The sequence below is a fragment of the Epinephelus moara genome, chromosome 5 (assembly GCF_006386435.1).
Source record: "Epinephelus moara isolate mb chromosome 5, YSFRI_EMoa_1.0, whole genome shotgun sequence".
NCBI classification, from domain to species: Eukaryota; Metazoa; Chordata; class Actinopteri; order Perciformes; family Serranidae; genus Epinephelus; species Epinephelus moara.
The window spans coordinates 36,765,735-36,787,915 of NC_065510.1; the positions used below are offsets into that span (position 1 = coordinate 36,765,735).

General features: G+C 41.2%; 1 protein-coding gene across 1 annotated transcript in view; it reads left to right on the forward strand.

Annotated features, from left to right (window-relative positions):
* ptprdb (protein tyrosine phosphatase receptor type Db) overlaps window positions 1-22,181 on the forward strand; it is a 217,944-nt gene that overhangs the window by 61,257 nt on the left and 134,506 nt on the right. The window contains exons 4-5 of the mRNA XM_050044542.1: window positions 363-438; window positions 1,724-1,768. The gene's annotated coding sequence lies outside the window, so the exon portion shown is untranslated. The remainder of the gene's footprint in view (window positions 1-362; window positions 439-1,723; window positions 1,769-22,181) is intronic.

Here is a 22,181-nt window from a genome sequence, read left to right on the forward strand (position 1 = left end):
TAGCTGGCATGGAAGCCCTTAAAAGCCTTAAAAGCCCCCCCCCCCAAGTATAGAAGTTGAGCCAGGGATGTCCATTTGTCCTGACGTGCGCTGTGGAACAATTATTGCACATTAATTGTGCTTATGTCATAATGTCATAGCATTCAGATCAGCGCTTTCAAATACTCCACACGAACACGTCAATGCAAGGGGAAGTGCAAGCAGTTACAAACACGGAGAACTTAGTTGCAACTCAGAGTTGGCTTTAAGAGCACTGAGTTCTGAAAGGCTAAGGCTCTGTTCCTAATCCCTCTCCCACTTTTCCTCTTCCTCTCCCCGACCCTCCTTTGCTCTCTCTCTGTATCTCTCCTTCTCTCTTGCAGGAGAATTCTGGGGAGATTTCTTACTCTTTCATTCCTCAAGGATGAAGCAGCACAGTGGACCTGTGTACTGAAACAGGTAAGTGCTGAATATCATGATGACCTTCAAACAAACACATGGGCACACACATTCTTCCTTCCCTTACTGTCAAAAGCAGATAAGTTATGGGCTGGGCCGATGTAGGATTGAGGTTGGTAAAAGGCTGTGCCATGTCCGCTGAGAAAGACACAGAGAGGAAGTAGAAAAAAGAAAGGGGTGGAATGTTGCGTCTGAAAACAAGAGCAAAGGAAGCACAGAGAGAGACTCATCCTGAGGGACAGAGGGAGCGAGTGAAGACACTGTCGACAGGATGAAAGTTTAACCAAACATCAGCTCCCCACAGGAGTGGCAAATCTGCTGCCGTCGCAGTGGACAGACTGCAGGGAAGACATGCAAAGAGACAGACCGGCAGACAGGACAAGACAGAGCGGCGATCCCCAGCTGTTTTTTAAAACGCTGCCTCTGATACATTATTGAATATGCAGCTCTCCAACGCATCGCTGAGCTTTCCTCTCATGTTAGCGCTCAAGTTCGCATAGCGTCACCATTCTAAATATAAAGCATTCGCTCAACCCTCTTCGGTTTGTTAAAAGATGCAGGGGCTGCACGTAGGCTGTGTGTGTGTGAGTGTGTGAGTGTGTTTCTCTGAGTGGCACTTTCCTTTTCTGAAGGCTGGCTGGAGTTTTGAGTCGAGTTTGTGTGTGACTCATTTCAGTAGCAAGCCTCTGCAAACTTCAAAAAACAAAAATAGATTTCATCAAACTCTTTGAAAGTATTGTTAGATGATGCACAGAGTATACTGAGGCGAGCCGAGTGCTTCACTGGGAGTCGCATGTACTGTACACTGAAGGAAGTGAGATGTTACCGAGGGGATTGATTTTAAATCAGACAGCATGTGGAACACGGCAGGTCTGCAATCATCTAGTGCAGCAGTAACTTAGTTTGCACAACTCAGCTACAACCCCTTTCCTAGCTCCCGTTTCCCCACTTGAAAAAGTTGATTTGGATGTTCTAAGGTCACTGTCCTAAGACTTTGTGTGCGTGGAGTACCAGGTCTGGTCTACAGGTGGCAGCAGAGCAACATACCCAGCAGGCATGTTTCTGTAGCGGCTTGATTGGCCCATTTTTACCAGCAAATCCCAGTGTAGGCCTCCCTTCATTTATCTCGCTGTCTCATCCAAGACAGGATGTCAAGCAAATGATTCTTCATGGCCAAGAAAAACAGTGGAAAAACCAATCAATATGTTGGGTTTTTTTTGTTCATACATCAAGTGCGCAGACAAATTCAGACTAACATGAAAAACCTTGTCTTGTCCTATTTCAGCTCCCACTTTTAAACTTCATGTTCCAGGATGAACCATGAGCAAAGGTACGAATCTTTAACTTGACCTTATTTGTGCATTTGTGTATGTGTGTGTGTGTGAGTGTGTTGATGAACATAAGCCTGTGAGCGTGTGTAAAGATGCATGCCTTCCTATCTGTTTGCGAGGATGCATCTGGGTCCAAGTGCTGCTGGGGGTAGTATAAGCAGTTGTATAAATGTTTGAGGGTGTGTGTCTCTGTTTTCTGACAGATGTTGTAACGACATGATTAGCCCTCTGGCTGCCAGTAGCTCTGTGTGAGGTTGCTATAGTGACTGTGGGTTGAGTGTTGGGGAGGCCAGAGTGGAATATGAGGGTGCTGAGGACGAGGAGAGGGGGTGGAATAGGAAATGAAGTGCCTGGCGCCTCCGGCCTGTGTGTGAGTGCACGTTTGTGTTTTTCCGCGTGCGCGTGTGAGTGCGTTTGTGTGCCCATTTATGTCTGTTTGTTTGTGTATTTCTACAAAGACTGCAGCGTTGAAGAGACACTTGTCTGTGTAATTGGGAATTTGATCAAGATAACTCACTCAAACACACAGTCAATCATGGACACACACACACACACACACACACACACACGTTCAGCCTGCGTAGGAGCCACAGAGACAGGGATCCTGTGATGGCGTGAGCGTGGGCTGAGGGTAACCTGCTCTGCCTCACAGACCAACACCACGAGTTGAGCACTTCGTATCACTTATCACTTAAATTGCCGCGTCAATGGAGCTGTTGTACAAACTGGTACAAGCAAGAGAAATGACCTCTGCCTTTGTGAGAACAGGAACTGTAAAATGCTGGTTTCAAGCGCCAAGCAGTTTCAAGAGCACGGCTCAAGTTCAGTTTGCCTGTGTTCTAAGGAAGACCCGACAAAAGGGGTTGCATGACTAACCTGAGGGGTGCAGAGATTATTAACTTCCTTTTGCTTCTTTTTTGTGAAATACCAGACAGTTCACATCCTCAGGCCTCTAAAAGTCAAACTTTTAAAGGGACAGTTCATCCCAAAATCAAACATACATGTTTCCTTTTATCTGTAGCAGAGTCCTGTATCAGATTGGGTACCCATGGGTACCTGGCATGTGATCTAAAGAAAAGGTGACATGCAGGTGCTATTTTGTCTTAATTTTACTTTGGGGTTCGGTTCTGGGTGAAAAAAACATGCAGGTCAGATTGCTGGTGTTGTAAGAAAAATATATTAAAATGAAATGAGAATAATTATACTTTAATGTTTTAACATTTTAATCCTCTGACTGCTGACTTCGTGTATCGGCACTGTCTTCTTCAGCAGCTGGAGTATGAGAGCTGTTTCAAACAGGTGTGTTACTAACAGGCACGATAACTGAGGAGATGTACTGCTCAATATAATGAGAACAAGCAAAAAAAATATTCATTTAAGTTGTATTTTCTGAATTACTTAAATTTTAAACTATATTGTCTTGGTTTTATATGTATGAAATGGTCCAAAATGATCACCTTAAATGGGCTGCCTAACAGAATTAGTTGAACAGCTCATGGTTGTTATAGGATTTGCAGTTTTGGGTCAGGCTGCAGCTCTGGTGTGAGCAGGATGGGTCGGGTAATGACACTAATTGGTCATATGTGTGCAGGGGTGGCAAGGCGGGTGTGGTATTGCTCATAGCGGTTCTGTCTTGGGAGCAGGTCTTACAAATCAGACCCGTGCAGAACGTGCAGAAGCTCTATAGTGCTTTTTTTTTTTTTTTTTTTATGGTGCGAGCTGCAGAGTGTCGGAGATATCGGCCGTAGAGATGTCTGGGATAGAACTCGGCTTGTGGTGCTCAAAGCACCAAAAGAATACATTTAAAAAACTCAACAGCAATGTCTCTTTCCAGAGATCATGACCTGGTTACCCCCCAGACTTTGTTGTGAGCAGTTTGATGTAGGAACTATTTTCTTTACCAAACCACAGCCACTAATTGTATCACCGTGCAGGAGGTAGTGTGCATCTACTCCTGGACGAGAGGCTCGTGCTCAAGAGAGCGTGAGATGTAAACATTAACAACGTCCTCCACGGCTGAGCTGTGACGTTAGCTAGCTCAGTGGTGCTAGGTGAGCTCACAGTAGATGCATGCTTCCTTCTGCCAGGTGATACAGATTGCAGGTGTAGTTCGTTAAAGAAAATTGTTCCTACATGAAACTGCTCACAACAAGGTCTGTGGATTATCTTCAGTAACCAAGTCATGGTTTCTGGAAAGAGACATTGTTGTTGAGTTCTTCAAATGTATTTTTTGGTGCTTTGATCACTGCAAGCCAAGTGCCATTGAGTTCCATTATATTTAAGAGAAGGCAGACATCTCTACAGCTGATATCTCCAACACTCGGCAACTCACACCAAAACAATCTAGACTGAAAAATAGCACTACAGGTAAGAGGAAAAATATGTATTTCTAATTTTGGGGCAAACTGTCCCTTTAAATGGTCACAAGTCTATGTATTAAAGGTTAGGAAGTCTTTTGGCTTGTCTAGTTGTCTGAAGGGATGCACAATTCAACTTTTTCTCTCCAGATTCCCCAACTCAAGATATCTTAGCTTGTACAAAGCACTGCTCCAAAACCTCTGCTCTCTTTTACCAAACTTAAAATCTGTATACCTCACTGTGTGGAACTCCTTTGAATATGTATAATGCAAGACAATATTAGCCCAGGGATTGCTGTGGTACTCAAAACTAAGTTGGCGGCCCTCTGTGACTAAGTAGATGCATGCAACTGATATTAAAAACAGAGAAGAAGAAACTGTGTTAAACGCAGATGGTAACATCATGGCCAATGGCTGATCAATTTATTGAAGTCAGTGTCAGCACCAATACTGATCCAGCATCTTAGATCCATGCATCCCTAGTTTACAACATCCAATAAGACACCACTTTACTACTTTTGTTGGTTTATTCCATGGACATTCTGTTTTCTTTGAATGGCATCTGTTGGGGGCAGCTGTGACTCAGGAGGTTGTCCACTAATTTTAAGATTTGTTTGATCCCCAGCTCCTCCTGTATCTTGTCCAAGTTTGCTTGGGCAAGATAGTGCCAAATTGCCAAATTGCTCCCATCAGCGTGTCAGTTTGTGCGAAAGTTTAACCAAGTAGCAGGTGGCACATTGTACAGGAGCCTTGGCTTGTATGAATGTGTGTGTGCGTGACTGTTACAAGTAGTGTAGTGTAGTGTAGTGTAAAGTGCTTTGAGTGGTTGGAAGACTAGAAAGGTGCTATACAAGTGCAAGTTCATCTAGCATTTTGGTTTGGAAGGTCATGTGTCTTTTAAAACCTGACAAAACTTTTATTTCTGTTAAAATATTGATTAAGAAATACCATTGAACATTTTCTTTTTTAATGAAGCTGACATAAGTGATGTTCAAATCAAGAGCTTTAATGTGTGGTTTTGGTTTTATTTGCCGTGTAATAGATTTTTTGGTATTACCTCCACCAAGGAGGTCACGTTTTTGGTTTGGTCTGTTTGTCTCTTTGTTTGTTTGTCAACAAGATTTCGAAAAAAAAACTACTAGCCCAATATTCATGAGACTTGGTGTAAGGATGTAGCATGGACCAAAGGAGAACCTTTTAAAATTTGGAGTGTGTCCAAACTCATAGGGCAGATACACAAATAATTTTTGACTTTCTTCCAAATACCCTATCTCACTTCTCACACACAGATTATTTTGCAAAGTAAATGCCGTATCCTAAAATCCAGTAGAAGGTAGAAAGGTTCAGTTGTGACAAAACACATCCAGTTGTAGATGTCCAATGACTGCATATCACAATCCACATTAATTAGATATTAATTTAAATTAGACTCAAGTACAGTTTTCTTCCTTATGAATACAAGGTTTGTTATGACAACTGTATTGCTGTTATTTCAGTGTAAGCATTGGATATGTGTACATGATAAAGTGTTTTCTGGTTTTCACAAATGCATGTTAGGTATGTAAAATATTTACAGTTAGAAAATACATAATAAATGAAGAACTGAGAGGATGAGGTTTCAGCTTGGCTCAACCATACTTTGACATGATGTTAATAGTTTTATATATATCCAGACATAGAGCACATAGTGGTTGTTGCGTTTGCAGATTTGCATATCATAGGAGACTGGACCATTGGCCTTGGGGAGGTCTGCTCTCTTTGACTGCCCCTCTAGTTAGTATTGTGTGTGCGCCTGCACGCGTTGTATGTGTAAGCCGTGCTTTTGTGATTTTTTTTTCCCCCTGTGAATGCAACAGAAGAAAAGAATGAAATAGAAAATGCAAATGTTAAATGCTAATGCAAATGTGAAAAAAAACAGGAGAGCGGATTATTAAAGAAATATGTGACAGGGTGTATTAAAATTTAAATATTTTAATCACTGAGTCGAAAAACATCCCGTCAGAACTCTGAATTAGTTGATGTGTTCCCTGGGGGGCCACCTTAAGTGAACCGATCTCATTTTACGTAACAATTTAAAGCAACCCCGAGGCTCTGCTGCAAAGCATCCTCATGCTGGTCTCCCGTATCTCCTGAGTGTGCAGCCTGCTGTGTATAATAGTCATGGTGTGAGATATAATGCTCTGTACCATACAGGGCTGGCTTCACACAGGGATTACACCTAGATGATTCTTCAATAGAGAATTTAGTCTCGGGTAGCCGAGCCTTAATCCGCGCCTGTGCAAGCGGACCACAGTGCTGTGGAGCCGTGGCCAGATATGACAGAGAACAGAGAGCAGCCAGATTAGTTCATACTAGGAAGAGGGCTGAGCTTGAAGCCGCCTGACAGAGCGTCTCCTGACAGCTCCTCCCAAATCTCTCTACTCTCTCTAATGTAGTCTGAGGGAAACATTGTTCCCCATTCTGTGTCTTTTTAGCTGTCTCTTTCTTTCTCCCGCTCTGTCCCTGTCTCTCTGTGTGAGGTGAGAGTAAGTCATAGAGAGAAAGAGTGTGTGTGTGTGTGTGTGTGTGTGTGTATGTCTTATCGCTTCATTAGCCTGTAGACTTCTGGGTCATTCGTAGCCTTGTTCCCACTGTCTCAGATGCTGTAATTACCCTCACGTGAGTCACGTCTGATAATTAGGATGGTCCGAGCAGTTCTTAGCCACACACGACACACACTGTTGGCGCTCACACATGTGACACACGTGCACACATACACACACATTAGTCATTAGTGGAGAGCTTAACATGCAGTACAGTGCTAATGGGATTATCATTGCTGAGGGTCCCACTCATCAACCTCTTACTCCTCTCTCTATTCATCACCGAGCACCATTCTTAAACACTCCGAAGAAGCGACCACTGCCACATGATCTTTCTTTCTTTCTTTTTCTCTCTCTCTGTCTCTGTTTTCTGTCTCTGTCTTTCTTTCTTTCATCAGGGTTCCCACAGTCATGAAATTTCTGGAAAAGCTATGGAATTATAAGTTCTGAATATACATTGGTCTGGCTCTTGTTCTGGCTCTTGTTTAAAATATGTTCATAAAAATCCCAAAACATGTCTCATGTTCTTTGTATTACTAATTAAAATGTAGTGCTGAGCTGTGTGACCGCTGTAATGTCACTAGTATGAAGCAATAATAACTCTACTTGCCTAAACCTTACTTCCGTAACTTTACGTTAAGTATGTAATGCCATTTGTGGGGTGTACATTTTTAGGATATGAGATGAACTGTTGTATTTGGACACGTTGAGCCAGGCCAATCCATTACCACGCTCAACCAATTCATTGCCATAAAAACAAAGAACTTGACATCAAACTCGCTGCATCCAATAATCTATCAGCTGAAGTGATGTGGGTTCTGAAGACATTGGACTCACATTTGTACAACACGTGTGCTAACGTGAGCTACAGCGGAATAGCGGCCAAATTTAGTTACGCGGAAACAAAGTGTGCATACTTCTTCACATTTGGAATTGTACCCTACTTTGAATTGCTTGTTGTCAGAGAGGTGTCCAGGCAGGCTGGTTACTTGGTGATGTTCAATGAAAGCTTGCAGAAAGGTCTCCAGCTCAAACAGACGAACCTGCACCTTCGGATTTGGGATGTTTGGCAGGTAGAAAGCCGGCAGGTAGGCTCCAAGTTCCTAGGGCAAGTAACCAGGATATCATAGAGCGGATGCAATCTATGAAGAACTGAATGAAGAACCTTGTGCAGCTATCTATGCATGACCCTAATGTAAAGAGGAGTGTCTTCACATATGGAATGGAAGTCTCTGAGTCTATACGAAGGCGTTTCATTCCATATTCCATGCTGCCTTTTTGCTCCAATGCCTGTCTTAGGGCTCCTTTCTTTCCTTCTGTCTTCACATACCTTTCGATGTGTCTCTCTTTTCTACAATGTTACAGTGAATCTGCTTCATTGGCATGGCCACATCACAAGGACTGTGTTGTTGAAACAGACTCAATGGGGCATCGTAGTGACCTAGGGCTTTAAGCCACTGACCATGTAATTTTAATGTCCCTGGTTCAAATCCAGCTGCAGACCTCTGTCCCATGTCTCCTTCCCCTCATTTTCTGTCTCTACTATCTGCTTTCAAGTAAAGGCCTACAAATGCGCCAAAATATACTTAAAAAAGAAGATTTAAGAACAGTGATTCCCAGCCGTTTTATGGTGACCCCTTAAATGAATAAAGATTTTCATGTGACCCTTCTTCATGAATATGTCTTACAGTAGTGGCCACTTTAACTAGAGTGTTTTCTATTATAATAATAATATTTTTAAGAGGCCCGAGAAGGTAAAATAATGAAGCAATTAACAAGAAAATAAAAGATTAGAGGAGTCTGCAATTTGTTTAGCAGAAACGAGTCTTTTTTTCGCCTTCCTTTTAATCATCACATGACCCCTCGTGTTTATCAAGCCACCCTTTGTAGGGTCCTGACCCCTAGGTTGGGAACCACAGCTCTGTGTAAACACATCAGCCAAATTAAAACTAATGAAAAGATAAACATTCTGCATTTAGAAATAGTTTGTAGGAATATCAAGATAACTGAGACAAGAAATTTGTTTACTTTAAAGGGGACACGTTTGTTGTGTAGTGGCACTTTTAGCTCGTAATCCTAGACTTTCAGCTAGCCAACCTTCCTTAAGTCAATAAAAAAGCATATCCACACTGTAATAGGGATATAAGAAAGACAAAAGAAAAGGAAGATTGTGCGGAAAGTAACTTCGATTTGCTGTTCTGCTCTCTTATCCTTTAGTTGCACTGACATAATCACCTCTCTCCATCTCAACCACTCTCTGCCCTCTCCACTGTCATCGCTGAACCCATTTCATCAGCTCATTTAAAAGTAATATTACCCATAACCATTCAATTTTCACTGTGTTTATTCTGTTGACTGAAATGGTAATGGAGATATTGACAGCGAAGTGCAGAGTGATTCTGTCCAGGCCATTGTGTTGAGTGGTTCGATGGAGAGAAGTGGATGACTGGAGGGCTATCTATGGTATTACATATAGTGTGGAAGGCGTGGGAAAAAGAGGCCCTCTGAAAGCCGAAAGCTTAAATACCATGCCTCACATCCACAGACATAAAGAGACAGCTCACACACACACACACACACACACACACATACACACACACACACACAGGCAGTGGATTAGGATGGGGATTATGGAAGCATAACTGTAAAACAGGCAAAGACAGATCAGTGTTATACTTCATAAACACACACACACACGCTGGATGTGTACAGTAAGATGGAATTATACTGAGGTGGATGGTATGATGACTTCGGTTCATGCGTCATGACTGAGCACTATTCAAGCTTAAATAGGGAGACAGCTCAATAGGGCAGCAAAGAAGCTTTAGCAATCAATTATTGTACTGGAATGGCGGGAACTGAAGGTTAAAGAGATTTATTGTCTGGACCATGATGTGTTTTTTTATAATGTTAATGAATTTCAGTTTTCTACTGAATGACCTACGGAGAGAACTACAATGAAGTCTCAAATTGCGATCTTAAATCGTTCTCTTCTATCCAGTATCTAATCTACCATATCTTACAAGAGAGGACAACCTTGACATTTTGCAAGCAAAAAGGTCTCAACATCATCACCTCCAAAACCTCAGGGATGTACATTAATAAAACACCTCCAGCACCACATTTAATAAATTTGGATCCACAAGTTTTTGTAGAACTTCACTTTTTGTATCTACAAGGACAGAGGACATCAATAAAACATTTAAGAGAGCCCAAGGTGTGTTTTTCCATCTCTGCAACATCAAGAAGTCCAATACAACCTAAAAAAACTAAAGCTGAATTCATACTTTACCTGTGTCTATGAGGGTCCACTTTGGTCCATGTGACGTAAATGTCATTCTACACCCAAGGCTGCAAGGACTCCTATGTGGATGTCTGCATGCAGCCAAAATTTGTGACCGCGTGGACAGTACACATAGCAAGCGGTCACTGATTGCGCATGCTTCCTTTCATCAATGCTTGATCTCTTGCACCAATCTACTATATTCCCCATCCCTGGTCCTATTCATGGTAACCGGTTGCGCATTATATTTTCTCTTTTTGAGATTTTCTTGTTTTTTTTTAGCCAAAAACAACAAACACAGGAGCTCTGCTTGATGTTACATTGCTATTTTCTTTCCTAATGGGCATGCTTCCTCTTTTTCTTTTTCATCTGTATTTTTAAGAAGCTTAGCAAACAATGTTATGGTGCGTTACCTCCACCAATTGGAGTGTAGATGCGCTGTACGGAGCACCATGCCGACATGGATCCTTAGTTTTAGTTTGAATGGAACAGCATGCATGCCCATGCACAAAGTTTGTCCAAGCCTTAAAGGGGAACAACACATGACTGAAGAATTCCAATTTATTATTTCCATGGCCTAGGAAAGTTTTGTGAACAGGAGCTACTCTCTTAAATCCAGAAACCAGAGAAATAAGTCTTAAACTTGTGATGTCATACGATATAAATGGAGCTGCTCCAAAGACAATGAATGAGAGCCTGAATGTTTGTTTTCTTTTTCATACCCAAATGAGCTTTAATTTGTTGTAGCGTTCTTAGTACTGAAACAGAAAATGTAACTATATACTCAGGACATTCCCCTGAGTGCTCTTAGTGACATCAAGATCACCTTTCCCCATCCATTTTCTATGAAGCAGTTTCAGACTTTATAATTTATTACATCAAATTTAAGCACTCTAGTTTTTGGTTTTGTAGGAAGTTGTTCATGTTTACTAATAGACAATTTTTGGATTGTCTTAGAACATAGAAATAACATATGAGTCTTGAAAATGGGCAAAGTTCCCCTTAAAGGAGTCTACAGCTACAGTAGCAGCTCTGCTTAGCCACAGCGGGGCTTAGAGCTAAATGCTAATACTGTATCTGCATGCTAACAAGGTCACAATGACAATGCCAACATGCTGATGTTAAGCAGGTATAATGTTTGCCATCCTAGGTTGGTGTGTTGGCCTGCTAATTTACTAATTAACAAGAAACATAAAGTACAACTGAGGCTAATGGGAACTTTATTAGTTTTGCAGATATTTTGTCAGTTCTTGGAAAAAGTGAAATTATGACCTGGTGATAGCACTAGTTAAAAATTGTTTAGAGTTAACCTAAGTTACTGGAATTCATCCTGAGAAGGAAATGAATGTGTTTACCAAATTCCATGGCATTCTATCCAGTAGTTGTTTGGACATTTAACTTGAAGCTATACAGTTGAGCCTCCTGTTGGCACTAAAGGCAAAGTGACAGAATTGCCAAAGTCAGTGGGATTCATCCTCTTGGGACCATGCATACAACATTTCATGTCAGTCCATCAATTTGAAGAAGACTTTTCTTGTTTCCTGATCTGAAACTGAAACACCTCATCAGTAATTTCAGTCTGGACCAAAGTTGTTGACTGACAGACATTGCCATCCCTAGAGCTATGGAGGTAGCACGGCCTTGAACAAAGGTCTATAACAAAAAACATCATCACTAAAATATGGTAGATGTGACTGCAATAGTTGTTCTTCAGCAGATCACATCCCAAGGGCTCTGCTGAGATTGAGTCCACTCCAAAAAAAACAAACAAAAAAACAATGAAGACAAAAACTGACCTTTCACTTTGGCAGACAAGCTAATTAAAATGAACTTTATTTGAGGTGAACAATGGAGGGAGATCGTTGGTTGCAGGAGACGAAGAGTATTGTGTATTTATGAAGTATATCTGATCTAGATGGGGCAATGTTATCTTCTTTTAACGGCTGTTTTCTGAAGTGAAGGTACAGCTCACCTGAATAACAATCAAGATATTTTCTCATTTACCACTAGTGGTATCTAGCCATAACAGCATATTTTCAGTTTTCTGTGCAGTGAATTTGAGGTGTCTGAAGAATCTCTATTTTAAAAATTGAACAGCAACTTATCATTTTTGTGCCCTGCTCACTCTGGATAATCCACAGTGGCTTTTCACCATTTTTATTAAGACTGTTTCTCTGGGAGAGGAAAGTTTAAATGAAACTTATTCACAGAGAGGTCTGTGGGTTAATCTCAGTGGCCGGGACATTATTTCTACAACAATTCATTGCTGTTGAGTTTTTCACATGTAATTTTAGAATGCTTTGAGCACCACATACGAAATCCCATTCATCTACATTGTATCAGGGTGGCTACAGAAATCTCAGCGAGAGATGTTTAATTCAAACCTAGATAAACGTGACTCCTTTAACACCAACACATTAGAGGAATGGACGATAAAAGTCAGATCAAGCTTTGACATGCCAAGACGATAAAATGTGCCATTCAGGGTTTGCAGGGATTGTGACTGAGGTGAAGTTTAAACTGTCTGGTCAGATCAAGGCATTCTTGTTTGATGTCACAAGTTTCAAAAAGCAGCAAAAGGAGTAGTAGAATATTGGTAGCAATAGAAGTGAAAGGGACTCTATGTAAAATTCAGAGTGTATGAGTTGTCCGGATAAAGTTCTCAACATGGAGATGGTGGAGCTAGCGCCTAGCAGTTAATGGTGCTAATTTCGTAAACGGTGCTAAACAATGGCAACAGTGCCAACAGAGCTAATGGTGTTAACCAAGGGGAAACTAGAGGGTCAGTGCTATGCTTTCACTAAGATGCAGTCCTAAAATAAGGGGTAACTACTGTATGAGGGCAGTGCAAGGCAGCGGCGATGACGAAGTGCAAGGGTAGACAACCTGCGGCTCCGGAGCTACATGTGGCTCTTTGTCCCTGTCCAGTGGCTCCCTGTGGCTTTGACAAAAAAAGGAAAATGGAAATAACTTTTATATTTCAACATTTTAATTTTCATACATTATTGTTCTAGACCTAAAGTGATTTTATATTCTTAGATTATAAAAATGGGAAACCCCTATACACCAGTTAAAAAAATGTTGTCAACTAAAATGTGCGTCATGTCTATGACCTGGCGCCTTTTCCTCTAAATTTTGCCAAACCTTCATAGCGGCAGCTAGTCTTGGATCTTTCTAGGCGCACTATGCATTGCAAATCTAAACAAGAAAAACAAAGAATTTAACAGTGCACAGACAGATTTGTTTGCTTTCACCGCCAACACTGCTAAGTTAACGTAACAATCATGAAAAGCCTACGGCAGAGGAACATAAATGAATGAAAGCTCATTTGGAGCGATTAGTAATGCTGATAGGCTAATTTAGATACCTTTGTTATGAGGCTCAAATATGTCCTGCAGCTCCATACAGATTTTTTATTTATTTTGTTTGTTTTTTTTTTTGGCCAAAAAAATGTCTCTTTTGATAGTAAAGGCTGCCGACCCCTGACCTTGCCACTGGGATACACACATGCACTTATATGCACGCACGTGTGGACTGTCTTACCACCACAAAAATCAGAGAGGGTCAGACTACAACACAGAGAGACAGCATGATTTAATTCTCTGCTCAGGTTACTGCTCTTTATCTTCATGAAAAAAATAGTCGTTTGCTACTATATTAAAAGTACAGTAGACAACTTTTATAAAAAATAACTTTCTCTTATATTTGTTGAGACTGTTACTATATCCTGACAGTAGTACATGACATGGATAATCTGTAATCTGTTTCTCCGGTTCCTTCTAGTGCTGCTGGTGGCATTTGCAAGAATCCACTGCGGCTGAATGAAAACATCCAATCAGGAGGAGCCAGGAGGAGTGCCTAATATAGTGACAATCACTTAGGTGCTGTGGTTTCTTGCAAATGTCACTGGGAGCACCAGGAGGAGCCATGTGAACCTGATTTTTTCATAGATTATCTGTCTCATGTACTACTGTCAGGATAGTTTCAGCAAATGTAACAAAAAGATATTCTTTATAAAAGTTACCTACTGCAGCTTTAATGTTCTGAATGTTGCATATAGAATCTTTAAGGATTGAAAATTGAGTTGACTGCCATTACTGCCCCTTTTTATTTCCCACCATTCAAACTCTGCTTGGCAAAAACAAACTAAATCTATAGCAAAATATCCACCTCTAATTACCATAAGAGCTTTGTGTGGTCATATTAGCATCCATAATGGCTAGAAGACTTTCTAACTAACCGTAACCCATATCATAAAACGCTGAATGCGGTAAATACATACAGGCACACCCACATTACGAGGAAATGAGAGGGAACAGTTCACATCTCCAGCACCCACCTTGTTAATTTGAACAAATTACCCAGTCGTTGAAAGCAATGTATCCGCTCTGAATCGGAGCGGATACATTGCAGTATATTGGCCCTGCTGTGTGTTCTTGGAGATAAAATGCTAACTGATGCTGTCATGCCACAGCATATGAAGTTTCAAAATCTGGTCACAGCTCGGTCACACACTGCTCATACATGATGGAGTGCTAGTCACACGGTGACTGAGCGCTTCAATCTGTGGCCATGTACACTTCAGCCCCGCTGCATCAGGCATGTCTTGGTCACCAGACATCTGTCATCAGCACACAGCTCACTGGAGGTCTGTGGCTCCCCGTGATCCCATCTTCTCTACAACTGTCAAATATAATCATCAATCTCTCCTTCGCTTCCTTTTATATTCACTCTGCAAATTTCTGCCTGGGCCTCCTCAGACTCTCCCCTCTCACCCTCCTCTTCTACATTTCTCCTCTTTTCTTTCACTATGCAGAAATGTATAACCAGCAATTTGCCAATCTCTTACACTATGACACACACACACACACACACACACACGGCTGTACACATGCACACACACAGACCCATGCAGAGGCATCCAGACCACAAGAGCTGCTGTGGTGTATAATGACAGATAATTGGCTATTGTGGGTTCATCCTCGGCAGCAGGAACCAATCACAGTGACAGCCACTTCTCGATGACCCGTGTGTGTTCGCGCAAGTGTGTGCAAGCATGAGTAACTGAATGTGTGTGAAGCAGTGATTGTATTTTATTTCACCGTCTGCCTTTGTTGCTCCGTGCATAGAAGTAATTGCTAGTCAAGCGCATAGAGTCTGTAACTGACAGCTCTCTTTGTAGTTTATATCGCTGTCATTGTTGCATTTATGTAAACATAAATAAGCTATTCAATTGTACTGTATGCATCTGTGTGTGTGAGTGTGTGTGTGCATGTAGGAATGAATTATCATGTGTTTATTTGAAAAAAAAAAACAACCTGTGCGATCTCTACACACATTCTCTGACATATTAAGCATGCACACAGGTATAACCTCAATAAAATGTCCTTGTTTTTGGACAAATTGCCACTCAGTGCTTCTCATTTTACTTTCCCAGGGTTTATGCACCCGCCTCGAGGATCCACAGCCCCACACAATGCAGCCTTGCTGTTCTCCACTAATGTGATAGCTGCTTAGCTTGTCATTCGTCACTCATTATGATGGAGTCAGCAGCCCTGGTTAATGGTCTGTCTGCTCGCCATTTGTATGGAACCTGTTGACTCCAAACTGATCATTTCTTTCTTTTGTTTTTTTTTTCTGGAGAATAATCCTGATGTGTTCTCTCACGCTGGGATGAATTGTAGCCGCATCAGCAACAGCCTTTAAAATAACGTCGGCCACGGTACAAGTGGAGGATGTCTCCCTCTCGTTAACACACACTCTCTCTCTCTCTCTCTTTTATCATTCACTCATTTATTCCTCCCTCCTGCATTCTGTCTCCCTTTCTCTACCACTTCCTCTTCTCTCGCTGTTTTTTTTCCTTTCTTCCTTCTTTTTTCTCTCTCTCTCCCTGTTTGCACCGATTCTCATTTCCGCTCTTTCAATAGCAGGGAGTGCTCATCCAACCCTTGCTCACAGACTAAATGAAATCCTGTGTGTGCGTGCCATGTGTGTGTGCAGCTCTGACTCTGTAAATATGATCTTCTCTGTCTTGCTAATATGCGCTACCATAAAAGAAAGCGTGCACGTTTGCATGTGAGTGTGGAGGAGGAGTTGTGTACTTCATCATACCAGCCAGCTCAATATTCCCAAATGCAATTTCCTCGATGTGAAAAGAGCAGGCTGGATGTTCATCATTCTATATTCCCTTCTTAGTGTTCAATAAAAGCTTCTTTAGGACTGCTAGGCTGCTCGTTCTCATGTTTTTCTATTTTTTGCTGTCGCTCCCTCATTTTCACCCTTTCTGACTCTGCACACAAACACACAGGTGCGCTCACACACTCCTGCCTTTTGTAGCACACAGCGAATCTGTCTCCTGTGCATGATTAAAGTGCATATCACAGCATGTTCCCTGAGTGTTTCTTTGTAACGCTGCTTAACATTCTGAGCCTATAACATATAATTCAGCCTGGCTGAACTCATCCTTATTGTGTTTGTGAAAATCAATTCCAGCAGTGGAGATTTTTTTTTTTGCAGCCATATGTAGATAAAAAGCACATTTTATACACACATCAAATTGATCAATTCACTGTTCCAAAAGATCTGAATTACCTTTTTTTCACCATGGCTAAGCCAAAGGAGGATTGCTATTGTTGGGGCCAAATCAACATCTTTACAACAGGAGCCAGAAAGACTCAATCAGTGCCTTTTAACACCTGAGTAGCAAAGAAATTGTAAAAGGAAGGTTAGGTGTGGAGCGAAATGGAACATAAAAAAATGTTGTTATCCATGTTTATCCTTGTGTAATCCAGAAATCTTGACTATAGATAAGGATACAGCTTTCATATATAATCAACCAGCCAGCCGCCTCTCCACTGACATCCCTCACGCTCTCCTTGTTAGCTGCATTAGCATCCCCCGCTAAGAAATTAAGGTTGTAATTGTCCAGGTGCAACTTGCAAAGGTGCCATCTCTTATACCAGCCAAGAAACTAATGGTTAGCATCCCACTGCAGCACTCACATGTCTGGGTGGGGAACAAATGACTGGAGACCTGGTTAAAGCCAAGTCAGTGCCTAAAGGAAGGAAAGGATAATGATGTGGTGTGTGTGATGCATGTGTGTGTACATGTGTGTGCAGCCAGAGACATTTACACAGTGCTATTTTCCATATCTACTAAGAGAGAGGGTGTGTGTGTCTATCAAAAAGTCATCAGTCTTTGAAGCTGGAGGAATGTTTTTCTGTGTACATATGTGTGTATGGGGGTGGGCTCAAGCATCAGTGGGAGGAGGGGGGGGTCAAGTGTATGTGTGGGGCATCAATCATTAAGCATCTGTGATTAAGGCGTGTATGTGTGTATGTGTCTGTGCAAGTGGCAGGCACTGTGGCTCTCTATGATGCTGAGATTAGAGGCAGTTATTGAAATGTCATGGCTTTAATGGGCTGTAGCTCTGCACCCCTCTTATAAGTCATGAGCTGAACTTTCAAGGTGATGAAACAAGGAGCCGTGTGCTGAGTCTTTGTGTTTTTAAGCATTTATTTTGCTTGTCGTATTGTTATCCTCCACTTACACACAGTAAAATATCAGCAGCCTGATATTCTACAAGGGGTCATGTGAGGGTGGGTTGACTCTATAATGCTCCTTTATTGTTGGTTACTCTGCTGATACTGTCTTGATTAATCAACTAATGTTGGTCTATGAAATGTCACAAACCAGTAGGGCTGAGCCAAATGCTTCAAAGCTTCGATTGTTGCCATAGTGATTGATGTCCAAATTAGTATTTGAATGCTCTGTTTTTATATACCATTAACCCCAAAATCCCAAATAGCCCATAAATAAAGAAATAGTCATCCAACAGAATTCATTATGCATCGACATTAGTTATTAGTCATTCTCAGACAAGGACATTTAAACTTAGTGATAGGCCTAGTTTTGTGACTATGACAGTCTGACCACCCATTACAGGCCTACAGATACTCTTGCAAGATGTCGAAAAAGTCAAGCATTGGAAATGGTTTCATAATTTATAAAGAAAAAAGTCTAGTGCTAGATATGTCAGAGGAAACCGGCACATCACAAATCTACACTGAGCTTGGCAAGTCAACTGCGAATTGTAAGTAACAGCTTAGCCATCTTGCAAAGTTTTCTTTTTTCTAGCTATTATAGCTAATGTTATTGCAACCTGCATGCTTACAAAGTGGCTAATTGACCTATGGCTAAGACCCGCCCTCAAATGCGATGAGCCAATCACAGTGTGTATAGCCATTCCCATACACTGGGACATTCTCTGCCTGGACGTCCATTGAAATGCATTACAGGAAGTCAGTTTTGTTTGGTTTTATGAGCTTTTTCGGAGATTTGAAGTTTAAAAATGGTCAAACTGTGTGCATGGGGTACATGCAACTCTGACACAAGGTATCCTGAGAGGCTGGGCGACCAGGTGTATTTTTTACACTTTAAACCACATCTCAACCGAGAAAAGTGTCTCCTTTGGATAAAGTTGTGTGGTAACGTTAGACCACAACATCAACTCAACGTGAATAAGATTAACAATGATGTCTACATCTGTTCTAAGGTAAGTCAACATTGTGTTTGAGGCAACATATTGTCACTTTGCTGGAAAGAAATATAAAGTTATCTTTAACATCTCTAGCTAACGTTAGCTAAAGTTAGCCTAACGTTAGCTCCTAGCTGCGTTGTTCATCATGTCACCTTGTTTGCTGGGAGTTCATTAGCCTATTTTGTTCTAGTTTTGTGTGATTGTACATCATTGTTAACATTAGCTGTTGTCCAAAGGGCTCTAGTTAAGCTAACGTTAACTTCTGGAGCTTAGCTTCATTAATTTATCTTTAATCACAGAGATAACAAAGGTTGGCAAACGTTATGCTGAATGATTCAGTGTAAATACTGTAGCACCAAACTAACGGAGAGACACTCTTGGTAAAGATGGTATAAAGGCCGTTATCCTTTTCTCATATTCTGAGCCAAAAACCTTAACTTCAGTGGCACTTTAACTTGTTGTCTTTGATGGCGACGGCAACGAGATGCGGTTCAGAAGCGTACAAGCGTACACTGGGACCTGTAAATTTTGGCTTGTAATTTAAGCTTTTCATCGACCTTCTCAACAATAAAATGATGAATATCCCTCCAATGCGTAATTTAGGCCCTTTTGGTTACTTCTCAATGACATCTGATCGTTATGTTCCCAAAAATCATCAATTGCCTACCGCGAAATGCCGTGTACTGTGACACAGGTCTGCCATTGCGCCGGACACTGAATGTTGATAGTTTGTCCGAATGAGTGGAGGGGGGCGTGGCTTAAGGCCAGAATATTACGCTGTTATGCTACCTCGCTTTTCTGTAGAAAAGGTAGCAGTGAAGGTAGTTATAGCGCCAAATCAACATCTGTGTAAAAGGGACAGCCAGCACGACAGGACCGTGGGTGGGACAGGGGGTACATTTTGACCATAGCAGGAGATTTGAAAAGCCACCAGAAACAGTTAGCGGCTAACTCAAAGAAGAGAAACAGCAGCCGAAAATGTCCGCCAATTGGGAAAACAATGAGGTCCAGAAGCTCCTTACCCTCTGAGCAGAGGATGAGATCAGCCGCCATATAACAGAGACGGCAAATGATTGTTATTGCCATGTTATGTCATTGTAATTGTTAAGAAAGTCCACACGTTTCATGTCAAAGTAGAGGTCTACACTTGTTAAATGACATGCTCATCATGCCTCTTTTGTTTGCGAGATGCAGGCACCCTGTTTAAAATGGCCATAGCTTTATACAGAAAATCACACACTGGGGCGGCATGACCTTACCATTGTTTGGTTCTATGTAAAAATGCAAAGTAAGCATAAAGAAGGGACTTAGCGGCCCTATAGAGTGATTTCTGTGTAAAAAAGGCTAATGTTTCAATGTCAAAAAAAAATCACATTGACTTAGTTTCCCACGGGACATGGACACCTGTCTCCTGGAGAAAAGTCTGTTGCTTGTTTGACCCATCCACCTCCCCTCCCACCTCGAGCAGACATTCTTGCTTTTTATACTTCGTCGCCTGACTTCCTCTTTTGCTCCCAGAATTATTACTCTTGCCACTAGAGGCCGCTGACTAACAAAAAAATGCAAAAATGGGTCGTAATTTCTGCTTGTAAAAACTATTTGGTTGTAAAAGAGGAGGACAGTCTTCTTCTTGAAGGAAACGTGTGAAGGTTAAACCTAAAGTGTGTTGCATAAGCCACCATTGTCTCAGAGTATATTGCATGACACACAGTAGCCTATATATGGTATGGGATTATGCAGTAAACCACACAGTCTCTGATGCAAGTCCTTTTTGCACACAGAGGAAAGCACTGTTTCTTGTGCTGTTATAGTTTGGTCCCCTCATTCAAGGTTATGAGCGAAGTACTAAAAATTGTTAGTGTACTTTTTTTATTTTTGTTTTTTTGTATGATTTAAAAAGGAAAAAAAAATAATGAGCTTCCTTTCTGGACAGGCAAAAGTACCCATTTTCTTAATAGGAAGCAAAAGAATGGTCATAAAAATGTTTTTGTAGTTTATTGTATAAACTTTGTGAAAGTACACTTTACATTTGAGTTCAAGTAGCACTCTAAAATGAAAGACTTCTTCTATAATGGCAGTCTATGGCAGCTCAGCTGGTTTGTAAAGAAATGCACCTAACTAATGGCAGGCATCTTTGGCTTGTCACACACTGGTGTAAGTAATGACATTAATGATGGTTGCTTTCCATTTACAGTACAGTATGTGTCCTGGTTTCAGGGCTCCAGCATTGTGCAAACTGACTCGCTGTCATGGGCTCCTGCCACACCTAAATGGAATGGAGCCATCATTAATGTTATTGGATGTCTGTAGGAGAGGTCCCCTGTCATTTTGACAGTGGTCAGTCCAAGACATACAGTAAATGGCTACAATTTATCCAGTGCCCCATCAGTCCAGTGTTCCAACAAAGTTTTGGTCTATTGGGCAGATACACAAGTTCTTCTTGTACTGTAACTTGGAAATGTCCAGTAATCCCTCTAGTGCCACCATCAGGTCAATGTCTAGCTCGCAGGTTACCTGAACCATTGAGAAAAAATATCACTTTCTTCACTACACTGTATGTCCAGGGGAGCATCTTTCATTGTGGCAACTAACTAACTATTATGACTATATGATGTTGACCGAAGGTGGATATTGGTACAGCCACTCTAGCAGATTAAAGATGCAAAATTAATTCCAGTTTTCACCACTCTCCATGTAGAATGTCAGGAGGTTGTAAAACAAAGGATAGGTGGACATTTTATATATTTCTTATCAGTCACACTTTTGCTATTTTTAGAGCATTAGACCATTCAAAGCCCACATACTGCTGGTGGTGTGATATGTAAAGCATAGGACTCTGAATCTCTGAATCACAGGATGAAATCCATAAGTGAGCAGGACATTTTCTATGAAAACAATGTACTCTAATTTTTTTTTTTTTTTTTTTTTTCAAAAATCCCATGCTACATGCTGCTGCCTAGAGCATTTTATTAAGCCTACTTAATTCAATATCTCCAATACATTGGGGGTGCAATTTCAACTTGTTCTTCACCCAAATTTGTGTGTTGCTGGAGGCTCAGAGAACATGATGTGTTGAGCGGGGTTAGTGACAGTAGATACAGAGTGCTGAAGAAAGGCAGAGTTCACGCATGACTTAAAAAACATTGAAAACTGATAAATTAGTAGGTTGACAGTGTGCGCAGTTTGCCCGCGGGGAGTGTGAGAACTGGAGTGAACATGTGTGTGGACAGTCATGTGTTTTCACATACAGAAAGCATCCATGCATACACACGCATTGAATATTGAACGCATATATCTATACATATTTATCAGTGGATCGCCTAAATATTTAATTGAGAGCTGCAAGTGTTGATATATGTTGACAGTGAGAAGGCAATGGGGTACTAAGCAACAAAACAGCATCATATGCAACATGCAACATATGACATATTTATTAGAGGTATACAACCTACATTGTCATAACACAGCAGTGTTTTGCAGCTCCATGCATGTGCATTGTGCAAATGTGTGTGTGCATGTGTGTGCAGGTTGATACTGTGTCATGAGGCCCATCAAACGCAGCCCTAGATTCTATTTTAGCCATTGAAGTTATCTCGATAGCAAACCCCTTATCTCTTATGTGCTGACTTATTATCTTTTTAGTGTCTGTGA